Source organism: Vombatus ursinus, unplaced genomic scaffold (assembly GCF_900497805.2).
Source record: "Vombatus ursinus unplaced genomic scaffold, bare-nosed wombat genome assembly UNPS02014832.1, whole genome shotgun sequence".
Lineage (NCBI taxonomy): Eukaryota > Metazoa > Chordata > Mammalia > Diprotodontia > Vombatidae > Vombatus > Vombatus ursinus.
In genome coordinates this window covers 56258635-56276457 of record NW_020954610.1, presented here as the reverse complement: position 1 = coordinate 56276457, position 17823 = coordinate 56258635, and the positions used below count along the sequence as shown (strand labels likewise).

The following is a 17823-nucleotide window of genomic DNA, read 5'->3' as shown; positions in this document are numbered from 1 at the left end:
GCTCAAATAAAGTTTATAGTGCATTAACCGGACCAAGCATAGCCTAGCTGAGAGAGCATGATTTTTCATCTTCCAGGGTTTTGTAACTGCATCCCAGATATATTTGTACCTTAAGGCAAAAAAAAAAGGATTGGCTGAGATGTATAGGAATGAGCGCAGTTGGCCAATGGTGTACATTCCCCTCCCCTCCCATGTGCAAATCTCGGCTTCTCTCTTGCTTCTGAGAAGGAGCATGATTAATAACACTGAAGGAACCTGCCTGTTGGATTATTAATTTTCCATCCCCTTTTCCTTATTTTGTGCATATTCCTGATGCTTTGGCTTTTTTTTTTCTTTAAAAAAAAGATTTCTCTCTCTTTTTTCCCTTCCCCCTTCGTCATGGAGCTAACCACTAGCCCCTTACACTGACTCGTGGCTACCCAACCTCGTTCCCGGCTTGCTTCACAGTGGGGTGAGTTTGTGTATTAAGATAGGAGATTCTGTAAGAAATCACCGGAGAACGAGCCCTGCAATGCTTGATCACAGTTACCTTTAACTACCCCTGCTGAACCTCCAGTTATGGGTGACCTGCAAAACAAAAATTGCCTGTCACTACCAGCCTGATAGACATAGGGGACTATTCTGCTGCACAGATAAACAATATTTCTCTTATTTAAACTAATTAAAGGCAACCCTTTGGAAACCTTGATTACATCTAAAGGGTGCAAATTGATAGCAAATGGGAGTTAATGGCAGGTAATTGCACAAACTATGGCTTTTAGAAAATATTATTTGGCATAACAAAATCTCAATATCACAAATAGTTTGGGGATAATGTGTGTGGTGTTGTGTGTGTGTGTGTGTGTGTGTGTGTGTGTGTGTGCGCATGGGAAAGGATGGGGGTGGCTTTTTGAATGTGTGTCTATTTTTGGAAGGGGGAGCTTTGCAATGAGAAACCCCTCCCCAGCATTGTTTGTATTTGTGATTTGCATTTCATCTCTATAACCATCCCAATAGAGATACCATTAACAACTTTTCACTGTTGGGAATGAAAATAACTTATGCTGATTTGTTTCATTGGAGAAAAGGTTTACAGCCATGGCAGTAATGGTGTTTACACTGTGCATGTGATTTGTTGTAGTTCTAGGTTTTGATTCGCTGACCTGGTCATGTGTCCAGTTTATATAACAGGAGCACTCAGAAGGGATGTTACCCATCAATTTCAACAGTCCAATGCCAAACAGTTCTGCCTGGGGTCGGGGAATGGGTAAATAAGCTAACAAATTCTATTTCCCCCTCATCCCACTTTTTATTCAGAATAATTTTTTTCCTCTTTCATTTTGAAAGCAGTTTATACATGACTGATAGCAAGAGTAATAATGTGTGTGAACTAAAGGCAACTTTAGTTAGAATCATGATTATTTCTCTGAAGGAACCTAGAGGTAGTAGTCAGTTGTAGGTTTTAAACATAGAAAATATGTTTGGATTTTTTTTAAAGTTTCTATTGAACTGCAAAGAAAGCAAGTGAAATGAAGATGTCAATACTTTTGAAACTAATCATTCTCTTTGGGAACATGAAATTTACTGCCAGAAATGTCCTCAGTGCTGACTTATGATTTGATCTATTCAACAGAGTGATGTAGTATTTGGAAAAACAGAGAAAGTAGATTTGGGCTTCTCAGGCACTATGTTGTGACATCATAAAACTAATGTCCTTTGTCCTTTTTCATTTTAAAAGATTGCATAAATACAGCATTACAGGATTTTTTGGAGGGGTAGTTTAAATTTGTGTGTGTGTATATATATGTATGTATACACACATATACATATAGGTATATATATATATTCATATACATATATACATTTTCAAAAATAGGATCACAGGTAAAATCTTTATGCTGGCATAATAGCCACAGGGCAAATGTTGCACACAGGTCTTTAAATCTCTTTTATGGCACCCAGTCTGAGAGGAAAATTGACAGTGAATCTGGAAGGTAGTTTCTACTTGTTAGCCTTTTCAAATTTACATAACATGAATTTGTACCAATTTTGGGTCAGCATTTATCTTTCCATCGTGACTCAGATGTTTCTAGGTAATAAGGTCCTCTTCATAGTAAGCAGGTTGTCATCTTGAATTTGCAACTAATCTTCATCAGAAATGCTACCTTTCTTTGTGTTGTTGTTTGTTGTTTAAATTTTCTTTCCCTTGGCTGTCCACTTCTAATGTCTTACAAGAAGCTGTTTCAAATCTACTATACTTTTAATGAACCTCTTTCCCTCCCTTTCATCCCCTTCCCCCCCCCAAAAAAACCCAAATTGTGCAACATAGGAGGGGATTTTGGATTTCCTGATTTTAAATGAATTACTGCAAAAGTCATGTCATTGATAGACTAAAGACACTCACTTCTTTCTTCTCCCTTCAATTGAAAAGGGGACAATCTACCCACTTCTTTGGATTTTCTTCCTTGAGTATTAGCAAGGCAGAAGTTGGACACCATTATAGGCAGATTATTCAGAAAAACAGAAGGGGGGTTGTGGGAGGGCTGTATCCAAGTTGCTCACTGGTCATTGAAAGAGCTTGTTTTCCCTTCAGGGATTATTTTCCTCACTCAAATGCCTCTTTTCATTTTTTTTTTTCTTTAATGAAAAGGGATAAGTAATTTTATGATTCTATTATATTCTCAAATGGCAGATTCTGGTTATGCCTTTTTTTAAAATCCAATCATAAAATAAAGCAGAGTTTTCATGGAGGGAAGCAACCTTATTTTAACGCTCAAAGGTAGTTTTCATCATCATGCTCATCCTGGCATTTGTGAATTTTAAATGTAACTTGCTTCATTTAAACATTGTAAATTAAGCCACATAAATTCAGTAATAGGAATAAAATTGCTGATCCTTCTCTGGGACTACCTTAGCTATTTGGGAAATGGAGCATAATAGGAAAAGTTGTGAAAATCAACTTGGGCTCACTGAGCCCCAATTCTCTTACTCTACCTTCCCGTATTTCTTCTACCCCACCTTCTTCCTTTCCTCTGTCCTGTTAACAAGTTACAGGTGAATTAAGTGATGAACGATGTCCTTAAAATCTACTCAGACTGAAAGTGCCTGTAGACATGGTGCTCTGGTTTAAATTAATCCAAAGTAATAAATTCAGTGTTGGATAAATCAGATTCCCACTTTAAATATGGGATAATTGTCAGTATCTCTACTTGTTTCTAAGTACCAGAATGGTGATTTTTAAATGACCTCAGGTTTCACATTTCATTCCGTTACCAAACTTCCCCAGATAATGTGAGAAAATAATGAAGCTGGTAAAATAGAGTGAGCATGACTTTCCAAATGAGAGCTCATCCTATGTGAAATAAAGCTATGTGTCATGAACAGAAGGGCCCTCTTTATTTTATTTTTTAATTTTCACTCTAGCACTGTAGTGACATGGTATCTTTCCAGCAATTCTTTTTTCCACTACTGTGTAACACTTCTTAAAATATTACTGTGTCAATTTGTTTCTGTTTGCACTCATATTATTCAAACAGTGACAAACGAAATGTATCTTAAAAAAAAAAAGCTTCTTTCCGGATCCTTTTGAATGTTTCCAGTAAGGCAACTCATTTTATGTCCCCAAATAAATCGTTTATTTGAAGCAGCATTCACTGGTAAAGGCTATGTCTTGGTACACATATTATTGAGAGAGATCTATTGAGGCAAAAAAAAAATATTAATAATGTGTCTTATCTCCTTTATGAGAGCAATCATACCAATATGTTAAAGGAAACTTTCATCTTGCCTTTGTTGTAGATACCTTTCCTGTGTCCACACTTTTAAAAGGCTACAGTTAGCAATGGGAAAAGCTCTCGAAGAGGTGATTACAGACTCATGATTGCTCTCAAATTGAGCCTTTTTTCTGCCTGACACTGATCCTGTGATAGTCTCCCCACTTAATCCTCACCAGCAATTTGCCTATAGTTGCTGCTAACAGGAGATGATTAGAGGGGAGTTTCCCACTGCCTCCTAACTCCTGTTGTCGGGGCATGTTAGATAGAGGCTAGTGAATCAAAACTGTTTTCCTATTAGCTCAACATGTCTTAATGCATTAGGCCCACTTTTATCTAATGACATTGTTCAGCCACCAACACTATTTTAATATCACTATTGCTTATTTTCAGACACTGCCCTGAGCAGCTTAGGAATCAGGGAAAGAACCTGTTTCCCATTTTTAATCCATTCGATAAACTGAGAAGGTAGGTAGTTTTCCCCTCAAAGTTTGAAGAGAACAGAACTCCTGCTATGGGTAATGGAAATCACAGAAAGATATCAGGAAGAAAATCTTAAATGCAAACTTGATTTTTGTACTGATTTCACTGCCTTTAGGTGCCATCAGCATTGGTAGGTGATAGTATAACAGTTCTGAACTAGGAAAGAGGGCATGATAGAAATGAAAGAAAGAAAGAAAGAAAGAAAGAAAGAAAGAAGGAAAATGAATTAATGCAACAGGTACCCAATTTCTACTGAACTGGTACTTTTCAGCCTTACAATACCCAGATGGATTCTGAAGGCCTGGAATGATTTGGAGTGGGTCTCAACTAACTTTAGAAGCCATTCCCAAATTAGATACATTTGTCCTGTGTCCTCGCAAATAGGTGTCTCGATATAGTAGAAAAAACTTTAAATTTACAGAAATGAGATCTCTACCAGGTAGTTACTTGTGAGACCTTGTGAAAGTCACTTTTCCATGCCTCATTTTCCTCAAATGTCAAATGATGGCATTAAACTAGATCAGCAATTCCAAACTCAAATAGAAACAGTGCCATTAAATAGTACATAAAAATCCCTGCTGGCTGCTTATTGACCTGGAAAACCGCATATGAACATTATCTATGTCCTATTGTATTATTTTAAAAATTAAAAATATTGATTAATTATATTTTAGTTGGGTACCAGCCACACTCTTGAGTGTTGCAGGCTACATTTGCCATGCAGGACACATGTTTGACACCTGTGGACTAGGAGACCTTGAGATCCTTTCTAGCTTGGAATCCTTTGTGATATTAAAAAGTTAACATGGGCTGTTTGAATCTCCTCTTTCCTGCCCTATTCTACTGGAATCTCATGCAAACCCTGCATGTGTAAACACACAGTAAGTTAGGCAAAGTACAGTTTGAAACTAGATCAGAAGATGAGGAAACCAGAATGCTTCTGTCCTGGGTCTCCTTGCCTAAACAGGACTCAAATGCAATAGTTACTTGAAGTAACAAGGTTTATGCTGCTGAGCTCTAAAGAATTCCCAGTTTCTATGCCATAATGAGAAATGGATTTGAATCCTAAACCATGAGGATACTTTGTATTGCTACAATGAGGAGATTATGAGTCACCTACTAGGGACACAGAGTGACATACTTAGAATTATAAAGACCTTTAAAATGAAACAATGAGTCAGTAGTTGAGTAGGGGTGGAGGACTGGGGTGGAGGTAAGGACAGGGTTCCTTCTAGATATATCCAAAGTTCAAGAAAAGATCATTTAGTCATAGTATGTTTGAGTTGCAAGAGACCATTCAACCCAAGCCTCATTTACAAATGAGCAAAATGAGGCGCAGGGACATGAAGTGAATTACCCAAGATCAAGTAACTAGATCCAGGAAACTTGCTTCACATCAGACTTCTTCAAGTCCAGGACCATCTTTGTTTTTTCTCAATGGAAGATTCTCAGGAGGACAGTGGATGAAAATTACCTGGAATAAGAGGCTGTGAAGAGTTTACCATCAGTAATGGTAGAACAAATACCCCCATCACTGAGATCATAAATCAATATCAGTATTTCTGCTAATACCCAATGCAGTGCTTTGAACATATTATGTGTTTAATAAAGTATAATACACATTTACATAATAATTTAGGGTTTGCAAGTCTCTCTCCTCATGATAATGCTGTGAGAGTCTGAGTATTATTATTACTACCATTTCACAGATAAGGAAACTCTGACTTCCTTCTAGTCATAGCTAAAGTCCTGCTTCTGCAAGAAGCTTTTTACTTATCCTTCTTAATACTAGCCTTTCTCTCTAAGAATACCTCCAATTTATTCTGTATGTTTATTATCTGTACATAGTTATTTGCATATTATCTCTCCAATTAGACTGTGAGCCTCCTGAGGGCAGGGCCATTTTCATCCTTTATATCCCCCATGCTCAACATAGTACCTGGCACTTAGTAAGTGCTTAATGAGTGCTTGTTGACTTGGCTCCTGACTTGGTTACAACAACTGGTTTTGTGTTTGAGAAAGTATTCGAGCCCAGGTCTCCTGACACCAAATCCCTTGCTCATCAGGGGAACCTATAGCCTTGAGGCCACATGTGGCCCTCTAGGTCCTCAAATGAGGCCCTTTCACTGAATCGAAACTTCACAAATCTCCTTAACAAAAGAATTTGTTCTGTATATCTTAGACTCAGTCAAAAGGCCACATCTGAGGACCTAGAAGGCCAAACGTGGCCTCAAGGCTGCAGGTTCCCCACCCTTGCTAGGTGATACTACTCTGCTGGAAGAATGAATAAATGAGAAGTGAGTGTATGGATATTAATTAACAAATGACAAGGAATAGATAGTTTGTGTTATGGTCGTATCTACGTGGATGTTCAGAACTGGGCAGTCTGATAAATTTGTTGTAGTTGAGTCATTTCAGTCACGTCTGTCCCTTCACTACCCCATTTGTGTTTTCTTGGCAAAGATACTGGCATGGTTTGCCATTTCCTTCTCTAGCTCACTTTTCAGATGAGGAAACTGAGGAAAATAGTATTAAGTGACTTGCCCAGGGTCACAGAGCTAGTAAGTATCTGAGGCCAGTTTTAAACTCAGGAAGATGAGTCTTCCTGACTCCAGGCCTAGCACTCTATCCACTGTACCACCTACCTGCCCAATCTGATAAATGAAGCTAACCAAATCAGATCATTCAGGACAAAATACTAGTTTCCCTTCATAACAATCCATGGTGTTCTTGCCAAATCATCCATATTATTGCCTATGTGTAGACAAAGTCAAATGGACATTTTTCCTGTAGCACATTTAAAACTGTATTTACTTAAATATTTCTTGGTTTAAATATATATTATATACATATATATGTATGTATGTATGTATTATATATATATATAATATATATATATATATTTTTTTTTACTAAGGTCGAGTCAGGCTGGGGAAAATGAAACTGCTTAAGGCTTGAACAGGCCATGTGATATGGTAGCGGCTAACAGACTCTGAAATTTCTTTCTATATTGCTGTGTCCTCCTCCAGCTCTCTCCTACTTTATCTCCATCCCCAAGAATCTCCTTGACTGTCATGTTACTTGGTAATACCATGGGTATTAGGCAGTCTTGCCTAGCTTACCTCAACCCATCACTACTATGCTCCCTTTTCAATGGCATCTGTCTTAGATTACATCATTATCTCTTTGCTTATGAGGTCATATGACTTGGCCTCTTTAACTGTAAAGTCCTAGAAGATAGGGATACTTTGTCTTCCTTTTTTTTAAATTTGAATTTTTATTTAATTATTTTTCTTTTCTTAGTATCTCTTTCTAGTATAGTGATGTGAACCCAGCAGGCTAGTCAATAATATCTGGATCACTTCAGTCATTCAAACAATAAATATTTACAAAGTTCCTATTATGTGCTAGGCATTGGGCATGCAAATTCAATTAATAAAATATTCTCTACCCTCAGGGAGCTTACATTCTAATAGGAAAGAAAAAAACATGTAAGCATTCACAGAATAAATATATAGAAAATAAATACAAAGTAGATAACTGTGATGTAGTTTAAGAGGGAGAACACTAGCAGTTAGGGCATGAGGACAGGTTTTCTATGTAGAAAGTAGTGTTTTTCTTGCATCTCAAAGGAAGGAAAAGGAGAATTACCTGACCTGGAAGTGATAAGAAAATACATTTTGGGCATGTCATGGAGAAGGCCAGTACCAATGAACAGAGACTGGAGAAGGAGTGTCTTGTGTGAGGAACAGAGAAAAGGCTGAATTGAAGAGAGCGAAAGGGGTATAATATGTGATGGGGCTTAAAAAAAAAATAGGTTAGGGGAAGTTTGTAAAGGACTTTAAAAGCTAAGCTTTGAAGTTTGTATTTTATCCCATAGACAATAGAGAGCCACTGGAGTTTATGGGGGTGGGGAGGAGATATGATCAGTTTTGTGCTTAAGGGAAATCCATTTTGCTTGGTTTCATAGAAGAAATATTCTTTGGGAAAGAACAACAGAATAGCTAGGATATAGTCCTCACCCTGCTATTCATGAGTTGTGATTTTAGGCAAGTCATTTAACTCTCTAGTAGTCACTAGGATCAATACTAAACCTGTGGCTTCATTCTTCTGGGGATTCTTGAGTAGGAAATTCCTTCTACCAATGCAAATTTACAACTTATGGTCTTAGCAAGTTACTAGTGAGATTAAGTGACTTGCCTAGGGTCACACAGCCAGTTTGAGTTCAGAAGTGAGATTTAAAACCCAGTTGAAAACCAACTCTCTATCTATACCTTCTGTCTTGATGAGCCCTAGTCAAAGACAGAAAATTATGTTTGCCTTTCCTATCTCACAGTATGCAAACATCAGAATGAAAGAATTTTCAAAACTATAAAGGGGTCTGTGAATGTAAAGTGGAGATATTGAGATTTTCATTGGTACCCAATTAACCATGTGAGTGAGTATGTCTGTGTATATGCGTATGTATACCAGTCACTGTGACACCATAGGTAGTTAATACGTTTTGTTGGCTACTAAAAGAATGAATTACTAACAATACTGTATATGCCTGCTAAAGTGCTACACTTCTTTTTTTCTTCTGTGTTACAAAGGGGAAAAACATCAACATCTGGAGAATGAGATTGCATACCGTAGAATACAAGCTCCTCAAGGGCAAGGACTGTGTTCATTTTCGTTTTTGTATCTTCAGTAGCTGGCACAGTGCCCTTTGCATAGTAGATACTTAATAAATGCTTACTGAATTGAAATGGGTCCCTATTTACATCATGATTTGAACACTTGACCAGCATTCCTCCATCTTCTTCCACTGGGGATGTGAGTTTTGATTCGGAGACCCCAGTACCCAGAGATGTACTCATAATGTTTAACAGTTGCTTCTGGAGTGTAGGAGTGGGGAACCTTGAGGTTATGCACACAACATGTCTTTAACGTAAACTGCATTATCAATATTTTCTCTCTTACTTTCTTAAGTCTATAGAATCAACAAAACAATAAATCAAGCCCTTGTTTATAGGATCTGCCAACTTTCAAAGTGTTAGCTGCTCATACTAGCTCCAGCACACCTCTTCTTATATCACCCTACACATAATTCTTTCACCTCTAACACCTGTGTGCTCTACCATACTTCAGCCATACACTGTCATGGTCACACCTCACCATCACCAAATTGCACTACTCCCAAGATTCACTTTCTGATCACAAGACCCTATTTTCTCACCTCTCAAGAATCCTTTATTTTCACTTAGCTTTCTCTTCACCCTTGCAATAACTTCTAATTCTTTAATCCCTCTCTATTCTTCTAATTCATATCACCTTTTCTGAATTCTCTTGCCTCCATACCAAGACACCCCCACTTGAGCCCATACTTTGCCACTTAATAATTCACTATCCATTACCCTATTATTGCTTTTGACATTCTTTCTCCCTCTCCTCAACTTTCCAGTATACCAAACTTGCTAAATCTGAATCCTGACTAGCTCTCATCATCATTCCCCCATCCCCCACCCCAGCAAATCAGTGGAGAAAGTATAAAATTCAGTTGATTGCAACTACTACAAACCTTGACAATACTTTTATTAATTCCTCATTGTATTGCCTATAGTGACTCTCCGAAACTTCTTCTTTCTCGTGCACCTAAACATCCTGTTCCAACCAGCAAATGCACTCACTGGATAGCTTGGGTTCTATTTAAGTGAAATTAGGGTCCTCCCTCACATCCATTTTTAACACCTCAAAACTTCTTAGCACTATCACCCCTTCTTTCATCCATCCCTGCTACCTCTAATCCAGGAGCTCTCATGGCTAAGACTAATCACTAATGACAATTGTGGTATTTCATACTCCTCCCAAGATTGATATTGATGAAACATTTATATTACCCTTCTGAAATAGTTAAATACTTAATTGTTGTATCTCTCTGGTAAAATGTAAGCTCCTTGAGAAAAGGTACTGTGACAGTTCTTCGCAAACACACCACAGGACTCCAGCTAACGCACTGGTGGTCGTCTTCAGTTTCTCCTGACATAGTCCAAATGCCAGTGAAGAATGTCAGCATCCCCTCAGTTATCATCCTTGCCATAGGACCAGCTGTCTTTTTGGCTCATACATTTTCTGTGATCAAACCCTTTACATCACATCTCCTTTGTAATTTCTTGTTTGGAATGTGTGGTGGACTGCTCACACACACAGTGAACTTCTCCATTATCCTTTGGGTGGCCCTCGATCTCGGTGCTTCAGATATTATAATGATCCTTGAACTTGTAGCCATAGAAAATTACTAGAAGATTATTGGGATTAAAAAGGTGTGCCTTTGTTTCAGAGAGAAACTTGGATTATTGACAAGATTTTGTAATTTCCCAAAGGCAGCTTGTTCTCACCTTCCTGTTCGCTTCTAGACTCAACTCACTGTCCTTTTGTGGAAGCCACAGAAGAACAACGAAGGACAGCAGACAACATAGATCAAATACTTAGCCCATATTTTACAATAAGGTATTGTACACACCCCAAAAAAGAAAAAAGAAAAAAATTCAAACTTCTTCTGTGGTTTGAAGGGAAGGCCAAAAAATTTTATGTGGACTTTCCAGATCCCGGTGGCACTATGCTCCAACCCCTGTGATGTGGAAACATTAATTGTAAGCATGATTTATTAGTTGATCTTTCCTAGATGGAAATAGAGGCCAAAATCTTCAGTGATTTTTCATCTCATTTAGATGATTCTGCAGTGCTATAGTGAGCATAATGTGATCTCTAAACAACGTCATCTTTGGAAGATCTCACCATCTTTAGGTTTAGGTTGGACTCTACTTTAGATGTCCTCCATTATAGATATGAAAGTATACATTACCTGTTTTATGCCTTGATGCATATTAATTAATAACCAGTAGGAAATTGAATAAGCTTATCTCTATTGTTATATCTTTCAAGGAATTATGTACATATCTGATATCTGGATGGGAGACACCTTGTTGGATGAGAGCCTTTAAGATAGCATTTTGCTCTACCTAATCAATGTTTTTTTTAGAAGTACAAAAAGAAAAAGCCCAGTGAGAACTTGCATTTTCCACATCTTTCAGTCAGTTGTATTCAGGGGAATATGTATATTACAGTGGAATATCCGTTGTGAAAACCTGCCTGTTCTCTTCTAGTGCCTTCATCATGGATGTCCTCAAAGGATGCATAGATTCTTTCTAACAAAAATTTTATGTAGATAGTAAAGTAGGCTTGTGGATTCACTGTTATTAGTTTCCTTTTTTGGTGGAAATGAGATTCAGCATTTTGTTCATGTTTTTCGTATCTTGCCTTTCTTCGTATGCCTTGAGGATTTATTCCTCAGCAATCTCAAAATTATGTTGTCTTCAGCACTGACCTCCTCTGTGAATACATGGTCTAATCCAGTCTCTTTTTCCCATCGCTGTCCTCTTCAGTACATTGCCATTTCCTTTTTAAGTACATTCTATTATATGAGTCCACATTTGAGTGTTCTACTGTTCTTGGTGGTGAAAAGAAAGATTTAAAAATAAAAATCCCTACAGATTCCATCTTTGATCTGTTTTTGTCCACCTAATTTCACCCTTAAACATTCTTAGTAGGTTTTTACCCATCTGGGTCTCTCAGCGTACTTTAAAGTATTTTTTTTTATTCTGTTGTTTCTTACTCTTTCACAGAATGATAATCTTAAATAATCTTTTGTTATCCTCTGTAAAATTTTTGTAAACAAGTTTATATTCTAACTAGCCATTGCCCTTGGCTTCTATATCTCTCCACTCAGCAGATAGTTCAAGTATGTGCTAACCGAGGCGGCTTTAGGTTCTTTTGGTCTTTTTGTGACAATGTACATCAATTAAACTTGGATATAAAATTATTGTTAAAAATGTAGATGTCCTTCTCTCCATCTTCATCTCATTTTTCAGCATTACAAAATTGTTTAAATAGGTCAGTTCTATTTATGCTAGTTTAATAATAATTTTTATCTTTTCTCTAACAAATCGGTAGTCCAACTATGTGGACAACTGAGGGACAGAAGGATATGTTACCATGTTCTACAGCTAATAAATTTCTGAGGAAGATTTTGAAACAATGTCCTCTTGATTCTAGTTTGGTAACTACTACATAATGCTACCCCTATACTGGTCTTGGATTCATAAGACATGAATTAAATCACTAGCCTATGGACAGCTATTAGCTATGCAAGCCTGGGCAAGTCACATCATTTCTCTGGTCTTCAATTTCCTCATCTATATAGTAGGGATGCCAATACTTAGTCTACCTACCTTGAGAGTTGTTGTGAGAAAAGTTAACTTTTTAAATCTTAAAACACTCTAGAAATATGAGTTATTATTATGCCATACTTCCTTCATTGTAATCATGACTTGCTTGACCAAGAAACTATGCCAGGATATGCATACAGACGAAAAATGCTTTTCTTACCAGAACTGACCTTCCTATGCATCTCTCTCTTTCTCTCTCTGTCTCTTTCTCTGTCTCTGTCTTGTTGGTCTGGATCACTTCTCTCTCTTGCTCTCTCCTCTTTCTGTGTGTCTCTCTGTCTGTCTCTCATATGTAATACATAATACACAATATATATATAATATATATAATACACAGACACATGTATATGTATAATGTCTCTATATATCACATGAGAAGAAGTGTATGTGTATGTATACTGGATTGTCCTTGGGGTGCTAGCAGTGGCTGCAGTTCATAGGACCTCTTGCTGCCCAAAGCTTTTGCCTCTTCTACTCCACAAATTACATAAGCAAAGCTCATTCTGTCCCCTCCCCGAGCCAGTTCCCAATTACTGTACCCTGGACTTACCAGTCTGTTACAAAGCGTCCTTGTATTTTGTTTGAAACCTTGCTTCAGAGAATCTCCTAATGTATTGCTTGTGCCTGCCCAACCTGCATGTGCCTTCCATGTTTGAACTCTCCAAAGGGGATGCTTGAGTACAATGTCATTCCTACTTTGTATAGATCTATCCCCATGTTACTGTGTAGCAACAAATGTCACTTCAGTGTCTTAGAATGCAGTGTTTTAGAAACTTTAAAAATATATTCATTCCATAAGTTAGTTTCCAGGGGGTTCAGTCCAAGGGGGTGCTATAACAGTCCTCAGTTTCCTATTTATAAAAATTGCTAGTCACAATAATTGAACTGTAAATTGAATTAAAGAATCATAGAATGTTAGAGGTGAAAGTGACTGGAGATTACTTAATCCAGTCCTCTTATGTTACACATGTAGAAACTGAGAACCAGAGAGATAAAGTGACTTGCTCAAGGTTATACAGGTTATAAAAGACAGTCAGTGAGTTTAACCCAGGTCTTCCCATTCTAATCTCAATGTTCTTTCTATCATATAAACTTCCTCTAGGCATTTAACTTAGGCTGGAATTTGTTGCCGCACTCCATCTTCACATATCCCAATAGTCTTCTGGCCATTTTGATTTTGAGTGCTTAATAATCCATCCATCCATCCATCCATCCATCCATCTATCTACCTATCTATCTATCTCTTCATCCATCTATTTATCTCTATCATTTGTCTAACTACCTACCCATCTGTTCATTTATATCCGTCTATCATCTATTTTGTGTCAATTATGTGTCTATTTTCATCTATACTCTATCCTATCTATATCCATCTGTCTATATCTATCTTCTATCATCTACCCATCCACCAATCTATATATCTATCCATCTCCATCTATTACCTGTCTGTCTGTCTCTGCCTCTGTCTGTCTCTCTCTCATTTCCTATATCTCAGATGGGGAAGTTGGACGCAGTGTCCTCTAAGGTCCCTCTCAGCTTTAAATCTATGCTTTTATGACAGCAAATATTGAAGTCCTTTGACCCTTTGGGTCAGTTTAAGATCTCTAGTTAAACTTTTCTGGCCAATGACACCCCTCATTTCTGTTATTTGATACATAGCAAATTATCTTCAACCTCTGGTTGCTCAGTAGTTTCTTCCTGAACTGTTACTTGATACTGATGATGAACTTAATTTGTCTTTAAAAAAAAAAAAAAGATGCATTATGTTCTGAAAGAATATCGCATGATCCTAGCATGAGGCTAGCCATATCTTGTAAACCTCATCTCTGCATTATCTGTCGACCTGTTAGGTAGACAGAAGAGATTTTCAATTTGTGAGGTAGGAGAGACATTTGCTATTTCAACCCCTATCTATTGACATGAGGATGGCAATTTCCCCTGGGTTTTACACATCCTCAAACGGTTCAACTTTGGGAAAACTACAAGTGTCATCTATTCATTAATGCACCTCTATGATGCTAACAGAGATCCTGTTTATTATGGGAATTCAGAGTACAAAACAAGGAGCCAGAGGAAACAAATTATCGTGCTCTTTGATTTGTCAAAGGAGCCATTTAATCTGCTTTACGATATGCGCTTTAGAATTTTCCAAGTTCATAGCCATGAAACAAATGCGCCTACCATAAACTGTGCTAGAGTTTATCTTTTTTTCTCTGATAGATTAAATTACTAAGTATCTTCTCCAAATACGCAGTTTCTACTTTTGAAAAAAAAATCTGATATGCAAACCTAGGGAAATACTTTCTAATACTCTGCATAAATGAAGCTGGTGCTTATTGGCATCCAATTTTGAGGAATGGTTTTAGGGAGACGAAAGGACCCTGTCGTTATTAATGTTAAAAATTGTTGATGCTCTGTACAGTGTGTTTTTCTAATTAGAGGAAAGCTGGAGAGTACTATTTCCATAATCAACCTGGGAACAGAAACTCAGCAAAATTTCATGTATTTTCAATGAAACTGCTCCTCAGCAACATAAAAATGGCTTTTATACCATAAAGGCTGTAATTAGAATAAGTCAAATCAGTTGGAAACGATTAAAGCCAGAGAAGGCTAAGCTGCCTTCTAAATATTTGTCTGGAGATTAGTCCTACTCTTGCAGCCCCGAGAAGCATCTTTGATTTACTTAGAATGCTCGACGTAGCAAAGATAATCCTGCAGAAGGCAAATGAACACAAATTTAGATGTGCTGTTAGGCTTTCTTTGTGATTCGACAGGAGGCAGTGCATTGGAAGTGATGTCGGAAAAATGAATACAGGGTCACATTAGACAAATTGCTTTAAAAAAAAAAAAGCCGTGATCATCAATTTAAATTCTTTTAAAATGTGCTCGGTCTTTGAAGCTTTTAGGATGCACTTTAGAAGTCCACGTGGAATAATTTTCTGCATGTCAATGCGACAGTTGATGCGAGTCTCATTGTATTTTAAATTATAGTCCTGAGATGGGACTTGCTGCATGTTGCTTGTCTGACATCAGCTATTAAAATACAAGTAAATCTTGGCAGGTATAAATTTAAAGAAGAAAGGAGATTATGTAAGAAAATCAGAATTGTTAATATTAATTTACTAACCAAGGGATACTGGCTATCACTCTCTGTATCCCCCAAAGATCATATAAATACTTTTATGCCTGCAAAAGATAAAGTTTATGAATGGTGGTAAAGAAGAGGAGGAGTGATAATATGTGTGCTCTGGCAATGCTTCTGGGTCATGGCTTGGTGAAGGAAGGAGCTAATGTGATATTATTCTCATGCTACCCCTCTCCCATTAAAACCAAAACAGAACAGGTGGTTGAATGTGACACTATGGGATGATGATGGAGGAGATGAGTAGCTAGAGGAAACATCAGTACTTGGAGAATGGCTGGAAACTGAGCTCACTTTTCAAAAGTCTCCAATTCTAACTGACACAGTTTCCCTCTTGTTTGTAACCCCCTCAGTATCCCAAACTTTTGTGTGTGTGTATGTCTGCATTTAGCCCTTGAAAATATAATCAACCTAATGTAGTCTCTTACTGAATTTTAAACCACCCCATTAAAACTCCTTTAACGTGCTAAAGTAAGCTTCAGAGAGGGTTTCCATTTCATCTTTATTGAGCTGAGTCTGTAGCACTCTTTCCCTTTGCACCACAGTGAGAGACTGTCAATAATTCAATAGCCAGGGCCTTGATGGGCCGAGGCCCAACTTAGACTTTAAACAGAGCCAAGCAGCTTGTCAAAGTCTGATGTGCTGTCAATGGCTGACTGATCTATACTGCATGAATTCCCCCCTCAGCTCTTGATGTGTCCCTGGGAATAAAAAGAAAGTCATTTTAGAAGTAGACCCAGTGTGAAGCACCTGTTTATTTAGAATGTTTAATGAGAGCAGGTAGTATCAGTGATGAAGTTCAATGAAGTCATTGCACTTTTGGACTGGGTAGCCCATGTCTGGGTCTCACTGAGTGGTTTGGCAGCTTGGGTGAAATGCAGGGGACTTAGGTATGCCCTGGTTTCACAGATGCTGTTCACAGCACCAGGAAAATGTCCAGTTGAAAGACTCCATCGTGTGCATGTCAGCTAGTTGGCAAACCTTGATCTTCACTGCCTGGCTATGATTCTAAAAATACACATGAAAGTGAGGAAACTTGTGAGACAAATAGAGGACTCTCCCCCCTTTTATTAATTTTCTTGAGTGCCCAAACCTAGATTTATCAAATTAAAAAAATAATAATAGCTGAAATTATAGAACTAGTATTTAGGAATCTAGTGCCATAGATCTGGAGCTGCAAAGGACCTGAGCAATTATCGGTCCATCCTCTTTATTTTACAGATAAGGGAACTGTAGCACAGAGGTGAAGTGTCTTACCCAAAGTCATAGAGCTAGGAAACATGACATATGGGATATGACCCCCATCCTCTGACTTCAGGGCATTTCTTATTGTACCATACTGCCTCCGTAATAAGGCTTTAAAGTTTGCAGTGTGTTTTGTATATATCATATTTCATTTAAGCTTCACAATCACATGAAGTAGGTACCTTAAATGGTACTTTTCCTATTTTACAGATGAGGAAACCTAGACTCAGAGAGGTTAATGACTTGCCCATAGTCACACAGATGGTATGAGAGGCATGATTCAAACCCAGATCTCTCCTGGCTCCAAAGCCAATACTCATTCCACATACTTCCTCATAAAGTCCCCTAAGTTGTACATGCTAATTTATAATGACATAAAAGTTGAAAAATAAATCATGTTGATTTTTAATAAGATAAAGAGAACTCCACTTTGAGAAAACATGACTGGATTATTGGGAGGTCATGGTTTTCTAGTTGGGAGTCCAATAATGGTAGATGTACTTTCAAAACTTATCTCCACCCCTCTTCTTATTTTAAAGAGTTAGAAATTGGCCTAAATGAGATTTGTGAATAGCTCCTCTATAAACATTGAGGAGAGCACTTAAGCCATGTTTTAAATGTAAAACATCTCAACTTGAGGTCATTTGCTAAATTTTTCTCTCTATAAAATTTCAGTGCATTACATGATAACTAGTGGCACACATGAAAACATTGCCTCCAGTTACATTAGGATTTTCATTACAAATAGCCTTTTCTTTGTGGTTTAGCAGTCTTTAAAACATTTTCCTCTTTCTTTCCTTCCTTCCTTTCTTCTTCCTCCCTTCCTTCCTTTCTTTTTTTTCTTTCTGACTTCCTTCCTTCCTTCCTTCCTTCCTTCCTTTCTTTCCTTCTTTCTTTCTTTCTTTCTTTCTTTCTTTCTTTCTTTCTTTCTTTC

General features: G+C 37.5%; 1 protein-coding gene across 4 annotated transcripts in view; it reads left to right on the top strand.

Moving 5' to 3' along the window:
* The window catches only part of RBFOX1 (RNA binding fox-1 homolog 1), a 411528-nt gene that overhangs the window by 116110 nt on the left and 277595 nt on the right, over positions 1 to 17823 (top strand). The gene's annotated exons all lie outside the window — the stretch shown is intronic.